The sequence below is a fragment of the Eucalyptus grandis genome, chromosome 10 (assembly GCF_016545825.1).
Source record: "Eucalyptus grandis isolate ANBG69807.140 chromosome 10, ASM1654582v1, whole genome shotgun sequence".
Classification (NCBI taxonomy): domain Eukaryota; kingdom Viridiplantae; phylum Streptophyta; class Magnoliopsida; order Myrtales; family Myrtaceae; genus Eucalyptus; species Eucalyptus grandis.
Window position 1 is genome coordinate 31,122,954 of NC_052621.1, and position 17,424 is coordinate 31,140,377.

At 39.3% G+C, this 17,424-nt stretch overlaps 1 pseudogene; it reads left to right on the forward strand.

Moving 5' to 3' along the window:
• The first annotated feature begins 106 nt into the window (after nt 1–106).
• LOC120286391 lies at nt 107–16,511 on the forward strand (annotated as a pseudogene).
• Nucleotides 16,512–17,424: the final 913 nt, after the last annotated feature.

Consider the following 17,424-nt stretch of genomic DNA (forward strand, 5'->3'; position numbering starts at 1 on the left):
CTTAGTTTATTAAAGCAATCGGACAACGGCCTTCACAAGTTTCTCAGCGAGCACTCGTCCAACGTTAATCTTTAATGAGTACTCGCCCAGATGATTGCCAGTTCAAATGTACAGAACTGTGTCCTTCCTGGTAGTTCTCTTCTCTGCTTTGGACTACCCTAGGAGTGCCCATCTCCAGGTTGCATTAGTTGTGAGAGATTAAGAAAATGAACATATTAACTTACCTAGGAACATCTCAGGTTCGATGTCAGTGTGTTCAAGCTGAAGAATTACAGCGATGTTGCCAAGGTAAGGGTTCTATTCATCTTTTTAAAAATAATAATAATATGAAACAAAACTAGAGAGGCTAAAATCAGTGAAGAAAAGTAATATAATGGACAGATTGATTATCAGTGAAAAAAAAAATATTCAAGATCAGCGAGCAACGTTCACAAGTGACCATGGCGAAAAATCTCAACGAGCGTCAGTCAGTATCCTCGTCCCGCTCCGAAAAGAAACAGACAAATGTCTCAACGGACGTCCCTTGCCAGTTGTCTCTTTCGTTTTGTCTTCCTTGGCCTGCTTCGTCCCGTCTCTTGGCCTTGGACGAAGTCCCCACAGCGACCACTTCTTTTCAATGGAGATGCTTGCTTTAGTACTGTTATACTGGTTTTTGTCAGATCGCACTTCGCATATCTCAACACCCCTTGTCTGAAATTATAGAAGATCACCTTTACGAGCATGTCGAATACCCGGGACGATTGCTTTTTCTTTCGTTGAAAAGTGCGGTCCGACTTGCATATAGATAGAGATGAAGTTCGATGAGTACGTGTTCGATCTTTGCCGAGGTTTATAAAGAGGAAGTCTGACCATCATAACTGGACCGGACACAATCATTTTTATCGAAAAAGATCGTTTTTTCTTCTTTTTTTTGTTTCGTTTGCGTAAACAAGTGAATCTGGGGCATAATTCTTACTTTGGCCTCACTGGATTTTAATTACCCGATGTGCTGAATTATTGAATTATTGCACCAACACAAAGGAAGTATCTTTGCACTTCTAACTAATAGAAAGAGAGAATGAAGCAAAAAGACTTGGTCAGAATCTGTGCCAAATCACAGTCAAGAGTCAATATCCTACACACACCGCTATGAATTACAGGCCGTCCATTAAAGTCCAATATAACCGGCGGAGATCCACCCATCACTCAATCATTGGTCCAACCTTTTGGTGAGTTCACCATTTATCAATCGTATCAAGTCAACAGTCACTGAGAGAGAAAAGAGAGAGTAGTTGGGGTTGCTGAAATGGGTACTCTTGTGGCTTCTTGTTTTGTGATTGTGATTTTGGAGGTCGCATGGTTGTATGGAGGAGTGGATGGAGCTTACGTGAAGTACAACACTGTTGCTGGGGTTGTGGAAGGGAAGTTGAACGTGCACTTGGTCCCACACTCCACGATGACGTCGGATGGTTGAAGACCATCGATCAGTACTATGTTGGCTCAAATAACTCCATCCAGGTCCTTAAATTTTTGGGTTCGAACAGCAGAGTGAAATTCGGCTATACTGTTCAGTTGATATATAATGATGCAGTGATGTGAATGGCAAAATGTTCTTATGTGTGTTACTGGTTGTTCAGGGTGCTTGCGTTGAGAATGTGCTTGATTCCGTCATCAAAGCGTTGGCGCGAGATCCCAACAGGAAGTTTGTGTTCGCCGAGATGGTATATTCTGTTAATTTTAGACTGTCTCTGATGCATATATCTGAAGGCTCGTTTCTGTTTTGATCAGCTTCAAACCATGTTTTTGAGTTCTCTGCAATCAGTCAATTTCTCAGGTTTGAATCTAGTTGATCAGCTCGACTCCGCTGGTCTAAAGCATTGTGGTCAAACTTCAATCCAATTGGCATCGTGATATTAATCCTTTTCATAGTTATGATTGACAAATCCGCAAATCCATTATGCATGACCTGAAGACACTGACCGGTTTGGCCTATAACGAAGTCAAAATCTTTGTGCAATGGTGCAATACAATTGCATTAGAAGAGCAACTGAACCTCCAGGCATGCCACCAAGACACACTGGACAGAAGATATTGAAGTTCAGCATTACAGTCCCACTTAACTTGAAAATGGCCATTACATGATTCTAGTTTTTAATTTCATGTTGCAAAATGAAGACGTACTTCGGCAAGATGAACCTTTGAGATTATGTAGCCACATGCTTCCTGTCTTTTATGCTTCGTGAACACTACATTTGATAGTACCTGTTACCATTTTTTCCCCGTGAATATTGATTGTTATTCTGCAGTAAAGACAACTGGCATTCAATAATCTGAACACAGAAGAAAAATTTGATGCCTAAGACTATGCAATCTTTACACAACTTTTGCATTCATCTTCTCGTGGACTTGCATACTGGTTCTCTTAATCTTATCAGCGTCAGTTCATGCACCTTAATTGCTTATTCTCAGAGTCCTCTTCTATTACCCTCAATTGAGGCCAAAAAGGAAAAAGAGAGTAGAGAAAACTGTGATTTAACCAAAATAGATTTAACTTATCAAGAAATTGTATACTTTGCTATGCTTGTAAGATAATGCACTTTGTAATACTTGTTTATCTTGATAGATGCAGATCATAGCCAACTTCTACTTCTTTTAAAGTGTACCTCACTAATTTTTGCTCACGATTGTTAAACAATCGTAATTTCAGTGAACAAACAGTTGTTCTTATGCTGTTGCTTCTTCACGTCAGGCCTTCACTCATTCCCTCCACTGTCCACTTACAAACGAGTTTAACTTGATAGAGTAACTAACGAATTTCATGACTTAATAGGCTTTCTTCCAAAGATGGTGGTTAGAGCAAAGTCCAGAAACACAAGAGCAAATGAGGAAACTTGTGAATGCTGGCCAATTTGAATTCATGTATGCAGTCAGTAAGCATTTAACGGGGTCTATGGCAATTTCTGCACCATTACTGCCCTGACAGTAATGTTGGCAATTTGCAGAAATGGCGGATGGTGTATGCATGACGAGGCAACAACTCATTACATCGACATTGTCACAAAACTGATTAGAGAACCCGCAGCAAGTAGAAAGAGAGAAAGAAGGAAGAGAGAAGGAGGAGAAAGAGAATGTAAAGAAAGAAAGAGAGGGCTGTAGTTTTCTGTAATCACAGAAACCCTACACCCATTGTATTTATATTGAATATAAATTGTATATAACAATAATATCCTTATGTAAGTAAAAAGGAAATAAAACTCTGATAATAAAGGAAACTCAATTAAAGTAACTTAACACTCCCCCTCAAGCTGGAGCATATAGGTCACTCATGCCTAGCTTGGAACAACTAGCAACAAAAGCAGGACGAAATAATGCTTTGGTAAACATATCAGCAAATTGATCTCTAGAGGCAACGTAAGGAGTAGCAACCAACTTCTGCTTCACAGCATCACGAACAAAGTGACAGTCAACTTCTATATGCTTAGTTCGTTCTTGAAAAACAGGATTCCCAGCAATATAAATGGCTGCTTGATTATCACACATCATGTCAATAGGTTGATTAATAGAAAATCCAAGCTCCTGGAGAAGAGATTTCAACCACAACAATTCAGCCACAGTATGCCATAGCACGATATTCAGCCTCTGCACTAGACCTGGCAATGGTAGTTTGTTTCTTACTTCTCCAAGTAACCAAATTACCACCAATAAAAGTGCAATACCCAGTTGTAGACCGTCGATCATATGTTGACCCAGCCCAATCAGCATCAATAACCAACCAAAGTAGAAGAACCATTAGATTTATAAATGAGTCCCTTACCAGGAGAGCTTTTAAGATATCGAAGAATGCGACATACAGCATCCCAATGAACTTTCTTAGGTGACTCCATAAACCGACTCACCACGCCAACAGCAAAAGAAATATCGGGACGTGTAACAGTAAGATAAATTAGTTTCCCAACTAGACGCCGATATTGATGCTTGTCTTCAATTTCTTTTCCATCATCAACTCCAAACTTTTGATTTGGATCCATAGGAGTATCAACTGGCTTGGAAGCTAGTGTACCTGTCTCAGACAAAAGATCAAGAACATACTTTCGCTGAGACAAATTAATACCTTTTTTACTTCGTAAAACTTCAATTCCCAGAAAATATCTAAGAGTTCCCAAGTCCTTAATCTGAAATTGCTGCTGAAGAAAGGACTTAATCTCAAAATGCCAGTCACATCACTACCGAGACAATTATATCATCCACATATACCACAAGAATGACTACCCCGATTCCTTCTTGCGAACAAAAATAGAATGATCAGAATAACATTGGTGGAAACCACATCTGAAATCACCGAACTGAATTTTTCAAACCATGCTCTTGGAGACTGTTTCAACCCATAAATTGCCTTATGTAACCATGCTCTTGGAGACTGTTTCAACCCATAAATTGCCTTATGTAGCCGACATACTTTACTATGATTCTCCCCCTGAGCAACATACCCAGGAGGTTGCTCCATATATACTTCTTCAGACAAATCACCATAAAGAAAAGCATTTTTGACATCTAATTGATATAATGGCCAATCGAAATTCACAGCAAGAGAAATAACAACACGAACAGAGTTTAGACGTGCCACAGGGGAAAAAGTCTCAAAATAATCCACTCCATAAGTTTGAGTAAAACCTTTAGCAACGAGTCGAGCTTTAAGACGCTCGATTGAGCCATCCGGATTGTACTTGATAGTGTACACCCAACGACACTTCATCACATCTTTCCCAAGGGAAGATCAACCAATGACCACGTTTGGCGAGAGACTAGAGCTTCCATTTCCACATCCATAGCTTTCTTCCACTCAAGGCGAGACAAAGCCTCAGTGGTAGAAGTAGGAATTGTGTGAGTTTGTAATGATAAAGCAAAGTCATGTAATGGAGAAGGAAGATGTGAGAGAGACACATAACGCTCAATAGGGTAAGCCAAAGAGGATTTTTGTGTGCAAGACCGAGTACCTTTGCGAAGGGCAATAGGAAGATCGTCCTGGACCCGGAGACAAGGAGGAAGATTGATTGGAGGGCATTGAAGAGCTGGAGACGGTGGTGCCGTAGATCGCGCCGCCGATACACCCGCAAGGGAGGAGATACTAGAGACGGACTAACAGAATCTAAGGGGATTTGTTGTGGGATAGGAGGATCAGCTACAATGTCGCTGAAAACTCTTTACCCTCGCAGAATAGTATGGTGTGCCCTCGAAAAAAGTAACATCAGCACTAACATATTGAGTATAAGTTGTAGGATCATAACACCGATATCCCTTTTGTGAACGTGAATACCCGAGAAAAATACATTTAGTAGCACGAGGAGATAGTTTATCAGAACCGGGACGTAGGTTATGAACAAAACAGACACACCCAAAGACGCGCGGGGTAAGAGAGAATAACAGCTTATCAGGAAATGCAACACTGATTGGTGACTGATGATTGAGGACAGTGGAAGGCATACGATTTATGAGGTAACATGCGGTAAGGACAGCATCACTCCAAAAAGATTTTGGCACATTCATATGAAATAAGAGTGAACGAGCAACTTCTAGAAGGTGACGGTATTTTCTCTCGGCCACACCATTCTGCTGAGGGGTATAAGTACAACTTGTTTGATGTATAATGCCAAGATTAGAACAAAACAAAGAAATTGATTTCTGTGTATATTCTAGAGCATTATCTGTTCGCAAAATTTTCAGAGATGTATTAAACTGATTAGTAACCTCATGATGAAATAATTGAAAAACATGTAAAAAATCAGAGCGGTCATGAAGCATATAGAGCCATGTTAAACGAGAATAATCATCCACAAAAGTAACAAAGTACTTAAAACCATTTCTACTAGCAATACGGGAAGGTCCCCGATGTCCGAATGAACAAGTTCAAGTAAAGTAGATGCACGAGAATCATTACGATTAGGAAAGGAACTACGATGATGTTTCCCAAGTTCACAAGCCTCACACTCAAGAGTAGAAATTGATTTACACTCGGGAATTATTTGTTGTAACTTAAATAAAGATAAATGCCCTAAACGAGAATGCCATAATAGGGGGTAATAGAACTAGCAGCTAGACCATTGGCGTCGGCAAAGGGAGACACCATTGAGATAGTAGAGTCCATCACATTCATGCCCTCCACCAATCATCTTCTTTGTCGAAGGTCCTGAAAAATGCAATGAGATGGATAAAATGTAACCGAACAACTAAGAGCTTTAGTTAACCGACTAACAGATAACAAATTTAAAGGAAGTTGGGGAACATGTAAAACAGAGGACAAAGATAAGGAAGATGTAAGTGGAACAGTCCCTGATCCAACCACTTGAGTCGATGAACCATTAGCTAAAATAACTTCGGATGAAGGACTAGAATTAGTGTGGGAAGAAAATAGTTCTTGCTTACCCGTCATATGACTAGAAGCCCCCGAGTCAATGACCCAAGAGGCGTTAGGAGACAAAGTAGAGAAAGAGCCATGTTACCTGTACGTGCAAGAGTAGCAGTGGATGAGAAATTGGAAGCCTCTAGTTGTTGGACACGTTTGATGAGTTGTGCAACCATATCATCTCGAGCCGTAGACTCAGAAGAACTACCCCCAGGTGGGAGAGATGGGTTCATGTCGTAAGACACATTTCGAGCACTCCCTTCAGACATAGCAGTATTTGCAATAACTGATCGTTGAGCCCACTCAGGCTTGCCATGCTTGGCCCAACAAGTGTCAACAATATGACCGAATTTGCCACAGTGTATACACTGACGGCTGTCTCGATCAGAACTTTGTCCATTACGTCCACCACCACGACTACGATTTCCCCCGAAACCACGACCTCTATTGGAAAATCCACCACGACCACGACCACCACTACCAGCCACAAATGCTGAATTGTCTTTAGATGAAGTAGAAGACGGAGGGACAATGCGCTGAATTCGACAAAATGCTTCATTCATAGAAGGAACTCTCTCTCCAGAAGAAGCTGACTCTTCACAGTGTAAGTCAGCATTCAAGCCGATAAAAATTTGGCCACTTGAAATTCAGATCGTTGTGTCTTTAGTCTCTCAAGATCGGTAGTGATGGGCTGATAAAGATTGAGTTCTTCCCACATACCTTTCAAAGCACTATAATATTCTCCAAGAGACTTGTCTTCCTATTTAAAATTAAAGATCTTCTCATGTAGTTTATAGACTCTAGACATATTTTTGTCTTGTGAGTAGCTCTCCATAAGATCATCCCACAATCCTTGAGCAGTTGTGTGGAACATGACATTAGCAACGATGGATGGTTCCATGCTATTCCATAACCACACCAAAAGTGTATCATTCTCTCTCATCCAATCAGTATAGTCTTTAGAATTTTCAGCAGGAGGGTCTATAGTAAGATAATGAAGTTTCCCTTTGGCATTAATATAGACCTTCACAGCTTGGGCCCACAACAAGTAATTGGAGGATCCATTTAATTTAATAGTGGTAATTTGAACGTTGACACTATCTGTAGAAGCCTTAGTATCACTCATGATGATAATCTCAATATAAGTATATCTACCACTAATCAAGGAGGCTACTTTAGTGCAAGTAACAAAGCAGCAACGCTAATGTATAATCAGATGTAATTGGCTCCATCAATTAACCAAAGGGATATGCTGAAAACTCATAAATAGAGACTGCTGTATAGAAGAAAATATCTGACCAGAAATCTCGATTCAAATAATTATATGTTTGACGGAAAGCCAGCAAGACTAGTCAACCATAATCAATAGAATACTCTGATTCTTGAATCCGCTGATCAGCAAGTGTTGTAATCCATGTTCATAAACCGAACTTGATGAATCCGATATCTTCTGATCTCATATGTATCGAGACTTGAAGAGAAAACAGATAAAAATTGCAGCTTTAGGTGGCTACGCACCAGAGAAGAAGTAGAGTTACTAGGGGACTCTCAAACCAGCAATATGATTAAGTAATCAGATAGTTAGACCCGCTCTGATACCATGTCACAAAACTGATTAGAGAACCCGCAGCAAGTAGAAAGAGAGAAAGAAGGAAGAGAGAAGGAGGAGAAAGAGAATGTAAAAGAAAGAAAGAGAGGGCTGTAGTTTTCTGTAATCACAGAAACCCTACACCCATTGTATTTATATTGAATATAAATTGTATATAACAATAATATCCTTATGTAAGTAAAAAGGAAATAAAACTCTGATAATAAAGGAAACTCAATTAAAGTAACTTAACAGACATGATTGACCAAACAACTCTGGGTCATGGCCTGATAAAGTCACAATTCAACAAAGTTCCTCGAGTTGGATGGCAAATTGATCCATTTGGACATTCTGCTGTGCAAGCTTACCTACTTGGAGCTGAGGTAGAAGATTCTATCTAAGGTTTTCTCGATGTCAACCTTTTCTGTTTTCACCTTCCAATCAGTCTTAAGTGTAGCTCTGAGTTATTATTTTTTTTTTTTGTTTCGATGTCTGCACACTATGATGCAACCATTAGACTTTGAGAAGTATCATGTTGTCTAACTTTCTATGTCATTAAATGAAAAAAGTTGCTCAGCATGGTATTTTTCCCAATAAATTTTCCATGCTTTGAGTTGTATTTCCTATTAAAGGATCATCACCATTTTTGCAGATTGGATTTGATTCAATGCATTTTGCGAGGATTGACTATCAAGACAGAGCGAATCGCAAGAATGATAAATCTCTAGAGGTTATATGGCGTGGGTCTAGAACATTTGGTTCCTCATCTCAGGTTTGAAACAGAAGCAACCTCATTACCTTCATTTTCCTTGGTTACTTCACCCCAAAGATTAATATCATGTGCTTGTCTGTGCCTTTGTAGATTTTCGCAAATGCATTTCCCGTTCACTATAGTCCACCGGAAGGTTTTAATTTTGAAGTGTCTAATGATTTTGAGCCTGTTCAGGTGTGTGCTGTTATTCAACCAAATTAATCACTTTCAAGCTTCTTTTTGTGGCAGACAGATTCACATTTGAGATATTCAAACTGCAGGATAATAATCTCCTGTATGACTACAATGTCGAAAAAAAAGAGTGAATGATTTTATTGGTGCTGCAATGACACAGGTATATTCTTAGCTTTTTGCAGACAACAGGTTTGTTGTATCTTGGTTTGTCTCAGACGGAAACTGACCATTATCAAATAATTATATTTGAATAAACATCATTGAGGTACATATACAGGAACTCATTTTTCCCAATGAACAGGCAAATGTTACAAGAACAAATCACATTATGTGGACCATGGGTGATGATTTTGTGTACCAGTACGCTGAGTCTTGGTTCAAGCAGATGGACAAATTCATTCATTATGTTAACAAGGTAAAACTGCCTGCTTTACTATTTGCTTTTATGATTGTGAAATGCGAGTGTTTATGCATCAAAACACTTGAAGTTTGGCAAAGCTCATTTCCAGTCACAGATAATCTGGAGACTTCCACCAGTATCTTTTTCTCTGAGATGTAACATAAAAGGATCTACAATTAGTCTGAAATAACACTTAGTTTAAAATGACACTTTCTAAGCTTACTCTGGAGAGTAGAGATATGTTTTTGCCCCTCTCTTCTCCTTTTTTTTTCCAATGCACTTGCCATAATTTTCTTTTCCTGTTCCTGATATTTCTTCTCTCTCAGGATGGCCGGGTGAATGCATTATACTCTACACCATCTATTTACATGGATGCCAAAAATGCAGCAAATGTATCATGGCCTTTGAAAACTGACGATTACTTACCGTAACTATCTCTTTTTACCCATCTCAGTTGCCTTTATGTGATATATCTATTTCAAACACCATCGACTTGATATATGACTGACACTTGCCCCTGTGTACAGGTATGCAGATAGAAAAGATGCCTACTGGACTGGCTTTTTTACTAGCCGGCCAGCCCTGAAAGGATATGTTAGGATGCTTAGTGGATACCATTTGGTATTGTTTCTCTTTATTGAAGCTCATACCATAACAGAACACAGTATATCTCTTCATGTTGTTGCGCTTTTGTAAGCCAAGTAGAATGCTCAGGACTTAAATTATTTTGTATTCAATGCGTGCTTACAACTATGTAAGTTAAGTTTCTAAAGGGATGAACTGTGATGTCTTGGAATTATTTATGTGCCATGGGCAGGGTTAATTCTTCAAACGAACGTCTGAGAAGATATTGTGTTTTCCCCCCTTCCTTCTATGATAAATATCATCTATCCCACATATGTACTAAGTATAGCACCATTAAACATCACCATGACTGTGCTCTCTTTTGTCTATATAGGCAGCGCGCCAACTTGAATTTCTTGTGGGGCGCAGGTCCAGTGGTCCTAGCACTTACAGGCTCGGAGATGCCCTAGGATTAGTGCAACATCACGATGCTCTCACCGGTACTGCCAAACAGCACACAACCAATGATTATGAGAAGCGCCTAGCTATTGGAGCTTCTGAGGTCGGAAAATGAAGTCCCATTGAATTTTCCCTTTCAGGATTCTTTGTTCCGAACTCTCATTTAATCTCTATATGCCTTTGTTCTAAAATCAATTAGGCAGAAGCTGTGGTTGATAATGCTCTCTCCTGCCTAGTTAGTAAGAAACCAGGAGGTCAGTGCTCATTGCCTGTTTTGAACTTTAACCAGGTAAGTTTTAACTCAATTCCCACAATTTCCGACAAAAAAGGATTTGTAAACATTCTTCAAACTATCATATAAGCTAGTCGGTTCATCGGGACTTAAATTTTGTCCAAAGACTAAAGATGACCTGTATTCATCTCTTGCTTACGTCACGTTTTTTACAGTGCCCTTTACTCAATATAAGTTTCTGCCCAGCAACAGAGGAAGATATTCCAGACGGAAAGAGTCTGGTAAGTTTTTGGGTTTTATGCTGTATATTCTTCAAAGAAATATGCACGTTCTAATAAAAAATTTCTTTATCAGGTTGTGCTAGCATATAATTCGCTTGGATGGAATCGAACTGATATTTAAAGGATTTCCGTGAGTATTTTACTTCTTTCCTGTTGTGCCAATAGTTTATGCATCGACAGAATAATAATTGCCCCTCGATATAATGTGGCAATGACAATGTCCACTAGGTTACTGATTCAAATTTCGTCATCCATGACTCTTCTGGACATACCGTCGAAGCACAACTTATCGATTTGGATAATGTCACAATCAACTTGAGGAACTTCTATGTGAAAGCCTACTTGGGATTATCGCCACAGCAGATCCCTAAGTACTGGCTTGTATTTCAAGTTTCATTACCACCGCTGGGTTGGAACACATACTTCATTTCTAAAGCAGCTACAGAAGGTTGGTATTTGACATACTTGATTCTCGACAACAATCATTCAAGCCTCTGAGATTGATATTTATATCATCTGCCAAGGCTTGCTAGAGTAGATTACGTGAACAGGAAGCACAATGAATAATGAGTCAAAATTCAAAACCTTAAGAATCTGCATGGCCCGAACTGCATCATGGAGGAATGGAGATGAGCCTAGACGTTCTCCAAAACTATTCAGAATCCATTCGGAGTGCATGGTTCTGAGGCCGTAAAACCAATCAGCACGATTAATTTGACACAGCTTTGAAGTCGTCAGAGGGCCACGTCGACTCAGTTAATTTTACTTTCCTCATTTGGGCTTCAAAATGATGCAGGGAAAGTAAAACTAGTTTCCTTTCAACACTGGGCGATCCACAGAATGATACCATAGAAGTTGGACCAGGTGATCTGAAGATGCTATTTTCGTCAACCTCCGGGCAACTTGTCCGGATGTTCAATTCTAAAACTGGGGTGAGTCTAGAGAAAGCTACAAATTTTTGTTTAGCAACGAGATTTTGTTCCAGAGTGTGTTCACTGTTCTATTACCTTTTCACTGTGCATGCATAAAATCCATTGAAATTATCAATCTCATCCACTTCTTCAAAGTTCTTTGGACCAGAATCATACTCGAGACTTTTCTGTAGCAAAAACTTGTTCTTTACAAAGATTTTGTACAAGCCAAAGTAACTGGCTCTAAGAAAAGGCCTATTTTGTGTACTGCGAAAAGTATGTTTATGAATATCTCACTCACCAGTTTCTCTGAAATCTAAAATTTACATGCACACCACTTTCGTTGCTTATTGACAAACACATCTTCTGGTATCCAAACAAGTTATTATGATGAAATGGATTCTGGAATGCAACTTGGCTGTTTCAGCTCTCTAGCTTCAATCACGTCTTCCAAATAATAACTTTTGGACGCTTGATGTACCTATTATATCTTCATTTTCCATTGAGGATCAGCGGTATCCGTCTTTTCTGTTTAGAGCACTATCTCATCTCAATATTCTGCCTTTCTTTTGCTTCTTGGATTGGATCTCATTTGGTTGGCATCTGAACCTACTTTCTTAATATCTCTCATATTACAATGTTCCCAGCACCTCTTTGTCCTCTGAGGACTTAAGAAGAAAGTGTAATTCTAGGTTGAAGGGTCATGTAATCTATCAGCAAATAGAAAGTGCCCATTTATAGTGGCTAAAGCGAAACAATGATAACTTCTCCTAAAATTTAAATGTTTTGATTCATATAATGACATTAGCTTTTCTTCAGGGTTTGACAAGGATTCAATGTCCTGCGTTATATAACACTCTGTCTCCTTCATCACTTTTACTTATTTGATTGCGTTACAGAGCATTCACAATGGTTTCTTACATGCTACTGTGTGGCTATGCCAAATTCACTACATAGAATGTCTAGTTATTCAACTCAAATTTACCAGGTTGATGTACCAGTACAGCAAAGCTATCTCTACTATTCCTCAAGCATCGGCGGTACAGATGATTCTCCGGTAAATCTTTCTGTGCTTGATTTATGATACTATGCAGACCGGAATGTGGACCTTTTCACAGCACAAACCAAGGAATGGTAGATAAATAGCTGCAAATGATCAGCAGAATTTTTTTATTGCAGGCTTCTAATTTGTATATCTTCCGTCCAAATGGGGCTCATCCAACTATTGTTTCAAGAAAAGTAAGCAGCCTGTCATTACTCGGCTGTGCCTACTCCAGCTCACTCTTGGAACATTAAATAATACCTTGCATTCAGTGATATTGTACATTAAATCTATTTTAACAACAAGATTGGACACATAAAGTTTGTCCCCCATTTCAACCCTTGCAGGTGCCCCTGAAGGTTGTTCGGGGACCACTAGTTGATGAAGTGCATCAGCAGTTCAGTTCATGGATCTATCAGGTTATTTGTCTGATAAATTAAGTCCAAGCACATTTACTTCTTATCCTGATGATTTGCTCACCTGTTTCCCTTACTGTCTTTTTTAGAACCTATGGGTTTTGGTTCCCGTCAGCTTACAGAACTCAAGATACTTGAAGGACCCAAAACTGTCCAGAATGTAGATATTTTAACATAGGGTTAGACTGAAGCATAGTAGTTAACATTTGGCTTGATTAGCTAAGCTACTAATCGGAAATGTTGTTCATTTAACCAGAATCCTAGAACTAGAAAAAAAAAAAAAAAAAAAAAAAAAAAAGAGGACCTGTTCATTGCATGTTGGACATTCCCATTAGTAGCTTAAGTTTTTAAGTTTGATCCAAGTGATGATATCCAGTAATTAAGTTTGGTCTTGTACTCGAACATTGTTGCTCCCTTAGCAAACAAACTATTATAAGGGTTTTGATTTGATGTCAGAGAACTGGAAATTAATTTACTTCTATTATGCCCTGTTTTTATTTCAAATTTAGATTCAGTATGTCAAATAACTAATTTCATTCCAGAACAGTTGGTGCAAGAAACCATGACACTATTGATATACTCTTTTGGCCCACTGGGTATGAACTGCCGCTAATGAAGTGCTTCTTATGAAGATCTGGACCAGCATAATGGCATCACATGAGTCAACTGGCTTGATTTTTAGACATCTGACTTTACCTTGATTTACCTTACTAGGTCACAAGATTACACAAGGATAAAGAGCATGCTGATGTTGAATTTACAGTGAGCTGCCCTTCCCTATTTTTCTTTCTTTGTAAACTGTGATATTCTACAGATGACGGAGTAATGCAACAAAACATTTGATTGGATTTTCCATGCTTTGCATGCAAAGTCAATGGATTTATTGTCACTACTGTCTCCGTAGTATCAGCCTCTTCAAACTCCAAGAAATTCTCCTAAGACTTCTTGCTTTGAACTTTGAAGATTGGACCAATTCCAACAGATGATGGAGTTGGGAAGGAGGTGATAACACAAATGACGGCAAATATGGCCACAGAGAAGACCTTCTAAACCGATTCTAATGGAAGGGATTTCATAAAACGGGTAAATTCCGAAACCCTAGATTTTCATTGGATGCCACCTTTCCTTATAACATTCATGACTGATAATCTGAATATTGGTATAAGCAGGGGGAGTGCAAAGTTTGCTAGACTTACTATTGTTTTTCAACTCGCTCCCCTAAGAAACACTACCCTAGTGTTATAAATTTATGATGTTCTTCGAGTATTTCAAATTTCAGATGTCATTTAAAAGAAAAGTTGGTTTGAAAGATGGTCCCTGGAATCTGCATTCTCATTATCCACTAAGTTACATCTTAGTCGAAATGATGTACCACATATTATTCTCTTCTAGTCACAGTGTTTATTCATACAACAGCCATCTTGCTTGCTCGTCAATGGTCCCAGGCTGATGTAGAAAGCTTGCAATCGTTATTGTAGGTGCGAGATTATAGACCAGATTGGTCCTCACTGTTACCCAACCTGTTTCAGGAAACTACTATCCAGTAAGTTCCTTAATTTAATGATATAGCAAATGCTTGCGAGTGATAATATGGTCCTTGAATAGATGAAACGTCATCAACCTATAGCCTGGACTCATGAATATGTTTGTCCCCTAAACATGATCTTCTCCTCCAACACTATGCCATCAGATTAATCTTGGGATTTTCACCATGGACAACAAAACCGAATTCTCGGTCTTAGTGGATCGTGCTGCTGGAGGAGCCAGTATCGAAGATGGGCAAATAGAGTTGATGCTTCACAGGTGTGGCACCTCATTTCTGTGTTCCACCCCATATCATTACTTCCTCTCTTCGTGTTACAAATCTTTTAACTTCTCTTGCTTTGTGCACCAGGAAAATACCCTATAACACAGGTGTGGTTGGACCTCCCAACGAGACGGTGTGCATTTCAAATAGCACATGCAAAGGACTAACGGTACATTGCATTTATCTGTGGACGAAGAACTGTTTTTCCTCGTTCATTTTTCCCAAGCGATGTTGTATGACCAGGTACGAGGACACTACTACATAGGCATCAACAAACCCGGGCCGGAGCTCACTGGCGTCGGACTATTGGCCAAGAAGTGTACTCGCCTTTAGTTTTGACTTTTGCACATGAGGTAGGGATTGAGTGCATTAGCTTTTTTGGGTCCATGCTTAAGCCTTTACCTGAGCTTTGAATGACCCTGCAGAAGATGGAGGAATGGACAGGTTCTTATGTTACCAGTGCGACTGCGATGGATTCGAGTTACAGTTTACCTCAGAATGTCGCTTTGATCACTCTGCAGGTAATTGAGTGTTATCTCAGATACTCTCCCTCTCTCTTCCTCTCCCCTTCCTTTTGGGATTAACTGACCTCTCTGTTTCGCAGGAATTGGATGATGGAAGTGCACTTCTACGTCTCGCACATCTTTATGAGGTGAGAAAAGAACTTCATTTGCCCTTTTGCCCAAAAAGAAAGAGCTTCGTCAGTCTATTTCATTTGAATGCGATGTCACTGGGGCTATTATATGAATGTCCACGCGTGATCTGGAATCAACAGAATTAAGGATCTTCACAAACCCACAGGAGACTGTAGTCCAACAATGCAGGCATCGCCTCTTGGATTGACAAAACCATTTCTTTTAGGCTATTCACTCACTACCACACTTTCCATCAATTTGACACACTCATAATTGATTTTGTCCGTCTTCACTCAAAGAGAGGCGATTGATGTATACTACAGTATTATTCATTTCCATCGTTATGCTTGTGAAAATATCTAGGCTGGTGAAGATGCAGAATATTCGACCTTGGCTAAAGTCGAGCTGAAGAGGATGTTCGCAGGAAGAACGGTACGTAAAGCTTTTACTGCTCCAATGTCGTTGCTCTTCTTAGTATGTGCCAACCAGACGAAGTAGTTTTGTCACACTGATGACATGATTTGGAAATTGATATATGTGATCACTGACTTCAGATAAGGGAAGTAAAAGAAATGAGCCTGTCTGCAAACCAAGAGAAGTCTGAAATGAAGCGGATGACGTGGAAAGTCGAAGGGGAAGCAGCAGCAGAACCGACGCCCTTAAGAGGCGGCCCAGTGGACGTCTTAGATCTCATTGTCGAGCTTGGTCCCATGGAAATTCGCACTTTCTTGCTGAAATTCTAGGCATTGTACATAATGTCACTTTTTATCTAATCGATTAACTTCATACATGCCCAGAGGGTAACCATTTAGCTCAAGAGGAGACCATTAAGTGCAGTTTTCTTGGCTTTCCTTAACAAGTGCACTTATAGTATTAATGAAGAAGAACGGTCACCACCAGCTGCCTCCCTCCTCCTCCTCCTCTCCCCTCCCCTTTTTAAAGTTAATTAATTAATTAATTATTATATTAATTATTTACCACGTCACCACCAAAACGACGTCATTTTGACATTGTTTAGCCGCATTGGCATGCAAAACAACGTCGTTTTCACTAAGGACGTTGTTTTGCACTTACTTTGCCAGAAATTGCTCACGCTTAGCACTTAAGTGTCACTTGTCCCGATTGACACTTAAGTGATCCATTTTATTCCGATTTTAGCACTTAAGTGTCACTTGTCCTTTTGTGCCAACTTTTAGCACTCCATAGGTCCGGGTGTCCCAATTTGTAACACAATAATAAAGATACTCTTTTCACAATATTTTTCTCAAAAGCATTCTCAAACCATTCTAAAGTTCTAATAGGTAGTAAATACTCGATCTGACTTTTTATGCAATAATAATGTCATTTTGTAATTCATAATATATATAATCCATAGTATTTCAGATAATAAGTTTTACAAACTCAAAAAGAGATTACACCATTCACTTGGAGATGTCCCAAACCAAACAATAAAACTCACTTGAATCAACATACTTATGGTCTTATCTTATAAGCAAGAAGGAGCATCGAAACCAAGCAAAATGCTATCTTAACTACTGCTCATCTAAACTAAGCTTCAATGCTAACAAAATAACTCCCACGCGATAACAAATTGTTGATCCAAAGCGATTATTCAAACCTAAACACAACCCGAACTCGCACACGAAATGCTAAAATTTTGCTCCAACCAAACCATTAATTCAAATCAATGATTGCCAAACCCCGTGACCCTAGAGAGAATTACCAAAAAAATCCTAAACCTATTGTAATTGTGCCAATTCAATC